Here is a 9,092-nt window from a genome sequence, read left to right as displayed (position 1 = left end):
GAATCCAACCACAAAACCCTAGCCTAACAATGAATAAAGATCCACCATAACATATGAAGATTACCTAAGACAATGCAAATCAAATGAAATCACAAAGATTATACCATCACATGTCCAATAGGGTTTTGATCTCCATTCTTCCTATCTCCATTGATCTTGTTTGATATGCTTGCTCTCAGATTTTATATGCACAAGAGCTCAACAAAGAACGGAATGTGGTTGCAAGTAGGATCGTAGTGTAGTCAAAATGATCATTAGAATGCTTCATTAGAATGAGTGATTAGGGTCATTAGGGTTTGACAATGAAGAAAGAATCTCCTTAAATAGAAGATACAATAAGAAATGGAGGGTTAAGATTGAGAGGTGTAAAAAAGAGAGGTCGGCTAGGATTAGAGGGTAGGTAGAAGAAATACCAAAATAATGAAAGAGGTAGGTAGTGTATGAATTAAGAGATGAATGACATGTGTCATGTGTAGAAAAAGATAATGAATTAATTAAATAAATAAAGATTTATTTAATTAATAGAAGAAGTAGGACAATTAAATAAATAAAATATTTATTTAATTTAGGAAAGGGATAATTTAAATAAATAAATGTATTTATTTAAATGAGAAATAAGGCTAGAAGAGGATAAATGAATTAATTAAATAAATAAAGATTTATTTAATTAATAGAAGAATTAGGCTTAGATAATTAAATAAATAAAATATTTATTTAATTAGACTGGACAATTTTGAGTGTCTACAGATATAAATATTGACATAAGAAAGTAAGATAAATATGTATGATGGTGAAAATCACATGAAGACTTATCTACCATAAAATTTTATAGTCTAGTAAATTTTAGTACATGGGTATCAAGTTAAGACCATAAAAAACTATAATTCCTTGCTCACAAATAAGGCAAGAGATTCTTTGTCTCTATGTGTATATGTATATTTGCATATGTGTGTATCAATTAATTATGAGTTACTTTTTGAATTAAATTGCAATAATAGTAATAGCATTATTTCATCAAAAAAAATTGGCTCACTAAACTTATAGTATTATCCCCTACTTAACATTTTGAAATGGTTTTACATTATATTGTTGTCAACCATAGCCCTCAAATTTTCACCACTTTCTCGTAATATTAAACTTAAGTAGATAATTTTCATGTATGAGAAGAGATGTAAATGATCTGATGTTGGTAGATAAGACTTTCTACATGTCTTACCTCATTGTAAATATAATTTTCCAAGGACCTTAAGAAATATATCCTTCACCCTTGATATGAATGAGGACTCAACCACGACAACATTTATCACATTAATAATAACAAATTCTTGTCAACGATTTCTTTTGTAATTGAGTAAATAGTTTAAATGTGCAATTAAATTTGAATCTCCACTCAAAAGTACATTTCAATTAATATCATAAGGAATGAAGATGTTGGTCTAATATGAAGCCCTGGCTTGAGCAATTTCAACCCTATTGTTCCAAATAGGGACACCTACAAATTGGCTAATTTCTAGGTGTGTTGCCATTTAGATGCCTCACTTCTAATATATAATATTATACTAGGCCAGAATTCATCTAAAGCTATGCATAAGAGATGTTTTCGCGTGGCTAGGGTTTGCACAATGGGTACCATGAAATACCTTACTTGATTGTCATGTTAAAGATGAAGTTTTTTTAAGATGTATTTATAAGAAAATGATCTATATATTATTTTTGTGTCAAATTATTTAGACTTCACATTTGATTTTTCACAAATAGAATCATAATATTTTTAAAATAAGAAAGACATACAATTAAAATACATATACCAAAACACCCTCGTGGATTTTCAATGTTAAAAGTAATTACATTGGTATATAATTTTCAATGTTAGAAGTAATTACATTGGTATATAATGTTTCAGTACTATTTATTTAAGCAGATACCAATTGTTAACAATATATCCTCAACGAATTTCCTTCCAAACAACCAATTAATAAATAAATAAATTTATTTCAGTGAAAGTGCCCTGCTAATAGTGCGACAAAGCTTTATTCACTATTCATGAACCAGAATACGAAGGAAAGTAACTCTAATTCTCGAAAAGGGACATCAACTATTTCAATCACCGAATGAAATGGGTAGCAGAACAAAAAGAATTCCTACATCTCTTGGATCCTGGCTTTGTAGCCTATTATTGTTAATATTTTTTTTTTGACAAAAACCATTCACAACTAAATAGTTTTCTTAAGGAAAGATTTAAACTTCAATCACAAATCCTTGTCAACTAGATTTATCCTTTCAAATACTAACAAAAATTTGAAGAAATAAAAACCAAACACATGAACACCTTATATTTATGTGGAAAAATTATTATGAAAAAAAAATGATGAGAAACACTCTCACTATATAAATAAATGAGTACAATATTTTAGTCACAAGGCCAAGGAAGCTTGCTGGTGATAATTTGAACTTACAGTCTAAGCCACACAATCTTAGGGAAAGGCAAAACTGACATACAGGCTTAGCTGAATGATACTTAGGCAAGTTACAAATCTGTACAATAGTTATTGTCTTCCAACAGGCATAGAGGAATGGTTAATTAAAATTAATTAGATCTCTTGATCATGAAATTAACCTTGACTCTCTTATTCAAGTGACCAATATCATGGAACACACAACACACACATTCACTCCATCAAGACTCTATCATACTAAAATATATAACCATCAATGCTCATCACAAACTGATATTCCTACTTTTTCTAGTCACATATGCTTCCACATAACTTTTAATCTTTTTCATCAGAACTTTTGACTATGTTGGCCACATATAGAATAAACATATTGAATGAAATTTGACCATGCTAAGAAAGTAAAATAAATAAGGTCCACTTTATGACATAAGGAGGACCCCAATACATTATAATATGTTTTCCCAAGTTAATTCCAATTATCTATACACAACAACACATCTTCCAAAGTTGTCATAAAAAATAACATGCAAATAAATAGTGAAGCACATTAAGAAGTCAACCTTAAAAAATTATCCAATGCAAATGATTTAATGTGTATCATCACACAAAATGGTTAGACCCATGAAAACTTTTTAACACAACCAACAATGCATGTTCACACCAAAAGAGAATGATCTAATTAAGATGAATAGAGTCAACTGGAGACCAACACAAATGCTAACACTGAACAATATAACAACATAAATTCATTTTCAAAGAAAACCATTATGTTAATTTTGAAATAGAACACTACATGAATAAGATAAAGATATCGTTCAAGCCACAACACATGAAACAACACTATGGAGTAATGTGGAACATTCTCTAGTCAATTCCTGACATAACACTATGGAGTAATGTGGAACATTCTCTAGACAATTCATGATAGATAGCAAAAATAACAACCAACTTTAACACTTGTTTTCCCTTAATAAAAAACAACCAACTTTAACACCTTAACTATTTAGGACTTGAAAATATAATACTACAATATTCACAAAATATGTACACTAGATCCCAAACCATAAGACCTTATTATCAAAAGTAGAGGAATGTGGAGTATTTTCCTATGAAGACTTTAAAGACTCTTTTCTAGATATTTTAGCTTCCCATACTATGAAATTTCAAAAGCATCACTTACTCACTCATTATCAACACTATATACATCATAGCAACATATAAATACTCATGTTTAAAAATTTATATATTGAGAAGAAATACACACATATTAGGATGACATTAATGATAATAGCGAACTCACATTTCTAATAAACACCATTCACAAACACAATCGAAAACTTCTTCTAAGTGTTCTCCTTTTCCATGAATACATACATGTTTTACATCAATGAAAACACAATGTAAATTTCCCACAATCTCTTCCTTTTTCAGTGATTGAAACACTTTTACCATCAATAAGAAACTAATTATCCAACTCTAACTCTAAACAACTCGCCAAATAGTTCTCCACGTTTGGACAATATATTTGATATTTCTAACACTTTCCTACAATAAAGAAGGTGTATCCCTCATTTTTCATATAGTAGAATCTGCCACATCAATCTAGGAGAGAAAAATATAGACATTGAATCCACCCTTACAATGATGCACCACTTCTATGCATCTAGTTTTAAGTAAAATGGATAATAACACCTAACTTTTATTCAAGATACTCTAAAGTATAATCTAATAGTGCCATGGTGAAAATATTTGCAATCTAATCCTTTCTAGGTCATCTCATCTAATGCTACATTAGTATTTTCTATAGAATGAATGTATATTGAACCATTCTACAAGATAGTAGGTGAGTGATGGGTATTGGGAGAAGAATCTATTTTCTAGGTAGAAACTAGTAATTACTCTCCTTGATTCATATATGGTTCTATAACAATAGCATTTATTAGAGCCTTGTTTTTATGATAAGGAGTAATAGGTTCTAAATAATTGAGTCAAATCCACCTCTAATGCATGCTCTAACTATTTTACAGGAGCTGGATAATTTTGCAATCCTTCTTTTGAAATGATCATATTTTTTATTTGCTCCAAATGATCAAGACAAGAATGGGCCTCTAGTTATCCAGAAGCATACAATTATATTATTAAAGAGGAAACCTTTAAACTTTAAAAATTTGGAGGTCACGACTGATTAGATGATTGAAACTCGTGGCTAATTAAAAACTATTAATTGAACATTAAAATTTTATCTAACATTCCTAAGATGTACAAAATCCCTTCCTCCCGTTAATTCAACTAAATTTACCATTTGTAGAGATGCATTCATATAGACCATTATGAAGTATAATTTGTTTTTAACTTTTCCATAGTGCTTACTTGGGGAATAATGCCTCCAAATTTCTTAGATTCCTGTAGCACAACATTTAAATCGCCACATAGTTATGTTATGTTAATTTTGTTGGAGTGATGAGTGGGAAAGGTCAAGCAGGGAGAGCTAGGGTTTTGATGCTTGACGACTTAGGTGATCGTGATGAATATGGCAAGGCAGATGGTGATGGGGGGAGCCTCTTCTCTTTGGCCCAGACTAGTTCCCCTGGACTCTGCTCAGGATTCTTTGGTCTAGGCTTTGTGTGGTTTGACAACGCTAAAGAGGGTAGTGTTCTATGCTATGAGATCACCTCGCTTCCCGACATCTATTGTTCATTTCTCTCTGGAGATGATTTGTGATGGGTGCCTTCGTTCCCACGTGCTGGTGTTTTGTATGTGATGCCCTATGTCTGGCCTTTCTTTGGCTCCCCCTTTGTGACTAGTAGAGCTTTTTTGCCCCCTTCTTTTGCCTGGTCTTTTCTTCAAGCAGAGCTCTATGTGGTCTTGGCATAGTATGTCTCTTGGCTCTGCTTTGGCTAGAGGTTGCTCTCTATGGAACATGGAGAGGAGTTTTTTGGATGTGAATGGGTTTTTCAGCCCCCCTACCGTTTCTTGTGGGCGAGTCTCTGTGTATGTAAGGGATCTTCCTCTCAATCTTGAGATGGGGTTGGTCAACTTCTCCCCTATTTTGGTTTGCCCTCCTTTTGTGGTGGAGGAGCTCTTTCTTTTTTGGTCCATGACTATTTTTTGGGGGTATTTGATCTACTCTCTTCCTAGCCTGTATGAAGTGGCCCTTTCTACCATAGAGACAAATATCTGGTGGTTGGGAGTGGTCGAGTTTCTGCCTACTTCGAGTGTGTCTCTAAGGCTGATGCTCTGCCTTCTTTCTATTCCTATTGAAGTGGACCTCTTCCCCATTGAGGTGTGGAGATGGTGGGAGAATGTCTTCTAGGTGAGGATGTTGCTCAAGTTGTTGGTTGAGGCCACCTGCCATTTCTTTCATGGTCAGGGCTGGGTTTTTTTAAACCATGCTTTTCGGTTTCTTTTGGGGTTTGAGGGAGCCATCAAAACCCTCCTTTTGTATGTCATGAAGGTTAGGGGAGCCTTTCAAAATCCCCATGTGTGATTTTAGATTTCTCTCTTGCGTCTTGGTTGTGGTAGTGTTGTTCGTTCCACAGGCTTGCTAGATGCTAGCAATTTTAAAGGGCCCAGCCTGGCCAGGGTTGGTTTTTGGTTAAGGGTTAGTTGTACTGTTGGTGAGTTGATGACTATGTTACTGGTTATGGGAGCCTTGGAAAATACTTTTTTTTTTGTTTAGGGAGCCAGTCTAAAATGCTCAATGAAGGTTATGGGAGCCTTTCAAAAACCCCAATATTCTGTAGGTTTAGGGAGCCTTGTAAAACCCTTGTCTCTATGTTTGGGATATTTTGTGTCTTGTTTGAGGCTTAGCTACTAGTTCACTAATATTCTTACTTTTATCATCATTTTTATGTGGGTTCTAGATCCTAGTAAAATGTAAGGGTTTTGGGTCCCCTTAAAACCTGTTTACGAGGTTTCTGCTCCCCCCAAAACCTATTTACCCTTAATCAAAAACATTTAAATCTCCACAGAAAAATACAAGCATATTGTCAAGCTCTCAAAGAAATAGCCTTATGAAGTTCCATAATTATTTTTAAGGGTAGTGTTGTTAGGGCCCTAAACCTTAAATTGCCAAATGTGGAAAGAAGACATTAAATAGTTGACAATTATCCCCAGAAGCAAGAATTTGAATATCAACTAATTATGTATGCCACAAGATTACCAACCACCACATACCCCTCCAATTCCTACACTAGAAAGATTCACTTTTATCCATATTTTAAAGTAACATGCCATTGTCTCAGAGGTAATCTTTGTTTCCTAGATAAGAACAATGTCATTATTGTGTAATGTGAGTGGATGCTTTATTACACATCTCTTGTTAGGGTCATTGATATCCCTAGCATTACATAAAATGAGCCTCAATGCTCCTTGGGAAAGCTCCTCACTCTCCCAGATCTTAGTGTTTTTCAAGTGTGGCTAGGATCTCTATTGCAATTTCCTCTTGTGTTTTAATGAATTTTGACTTTTTGGCTCTTGTAGTGTTTAAATTTAAAAATATAGGGCTCCCAATGTTATTTTTTGTTTTTAAAGATAGGCAATAAGAAAACTGGTTCAATAGTCTGCATGGTTAGTGGCTTTCAAGTGTGGTTTGAATCTCTACTCTAATTTTCTCTTGTGTTTTACATATGAATGTTTACTTTTTTCCTCTACTATCCTTTCCAATAAAAAATACAGGCCTCCCCTCTTTTAGTTTGAAAGATAGGTAATAATACCATTGGTTCAATAGTCTTCAGATGTTAAGATACCAGTAGCACAAAGGTCATTGGTTCTTTAGGAAGTATGGGTGAAGACCCAAGCAGTTCCAAAGCCATTATATCTTTTTAAGCTACATTGTTAAAGACCTGGTTAGTTCTAGAATTATTTTCTTTAGAAAAAATCATTATCAAAACCTTGTGTATCATTTGGGTTCCCTGGTGTATGCTCTTGAAAATCATTCACCACTACCCTATAAAGCTTGTTACCAACCTTGTCTAGGATTTTAGAGTCAATAACAACTAAATAATGATAATATACCTTCTCTTGTCAATATTCCCATGGATCCAAATCTTCTTGTAGCATAGAGCTTTACACAAAAGAAGAATAATCATTTCATCTTTTTCCCTAGGTTGGTTGTCCTCACCCACTTCTCACAGGTATATCCTTCAGAATATTATGATGCAAAAAAATGTGTTAGAGGTACCGAACAATACTTAGGCGATTTATACCAAACCCTATTCCCAAATTTAACAACCATGTAATTATCTATCATATCAAATATTATACGAATAATAACAATCTAGTAGGAATCAATATGTATACAAATATTCATATAAGAAAGTAAGATAATTATGTATGATGGTGAAAATCACATGAAGACTTATCTACCATACAATTTATACTGTAGTAAATTTTAGTACATGGGTATCAAGTTAAGACCATAAAAAACTATAATTCCTTCCTCACAAATAAGGCAAGAGATAATTCCTTGCTCACAAATAACGAACGCAATACTGTAAGTCTTTTATAGTGAGAACCCTATTGTTTAACATCGATACTACTCAGAGTTTCTTGTGGAAGGAGCCGTTCAAAGTATTATAACATAGTGTATATGAACCAATTTACCATCTAAACTTTATTCAAATTTCAAGCTTCTCTTAAGACCTCTCTATTAATGAAGCAATGAAAGAAATATGAAAAGTTAAATATTTTTATTTGTATTTTTGAAAGTTTTGTATAGAGATGATGTTTTATACAAGTATATATAGTTCACATATAACTCTTAAGGTTAATAGCATAAATCAAATTAATTAGAAATTAACTGGTTTACAAATTAAATCCTGGTGAATTGTTGATTAGATAGAAATAAATTAATCAAATTAGCTAAATATATAATACAAAGAAAAATTGTTATATAAGAGTAATAGAATGCTTATTGTTTTCTATATATGGTAACATTTATGTGTTTCAGAATCTATAATTTCTCATGGTAGTTGTGTAATCTTATTAGAAATAGAATATTAATTATTATTTTTACCACCTTGAACTCATTGTCCTAGATTAAGTTCTAATCCACCTAAAGAGGGGAAAATAGATTAGAAGGTTAAATGATCAAAACATAATGAAATAAACATGCAAAATGCTAAAATATCATGAAAAGACCATTTCTCCTTGCTCTTTTACCTTCTCCTTCGGATTGAGCTTGATGAAGTGAAGACACCCCTTGATAATACTTGACTTGATCTGCACCTTTGATTGCTCGATGTGGATGGCTCTCATGCACAACATGAAATATATTTCAGGAGGATGATAAGGTTGAAAATGATGAAGCTGCCAAGATGATTTGTTGGGCTTAAAAGGGCAGCATAAGCTTACTAGATTTTGAGATTTCTCTTGAATGAAGGGATGGGGCCCTTTATTGATAGGGAGAGGAGAGAAAAATGGATGGCTAGGATGGATTCGAGATGAAGGGCTAGGATTTACTTGTGAGCTCACACAAGGTCCAAGAGAGGGTGTGGAGACCAAGAAATATGCCTTAAAGGCATTTCGTATCTCCACACTCCACAAGGTGCATTGGAGGAATTAAAAAATTCTCCCAAAAAGGATATTATGGGGATTGGAGGAATAAAAAAGGAATTAAAAATTCTTTGAGAAAGG

The sequence above is a fragment of the Cryptomeria japonica genome, chromosome 9 (assembly GCF_030272615.1).
Source record: "Cryptomeria japonica chromosome 9, Sugi_1.0, whole genome shotgun sequence".
NCBI lineage: Eukaryota > Viridiplantae > Streptophyta > Pinopsida > Cupressales > Cupressaceae > Cryptomeria > Cryptomeria japonica.
The sequence above is the reverse complement of the archived record's forward strand: the minus strand, read 5'-3'. Positions refer to the sequence as shown.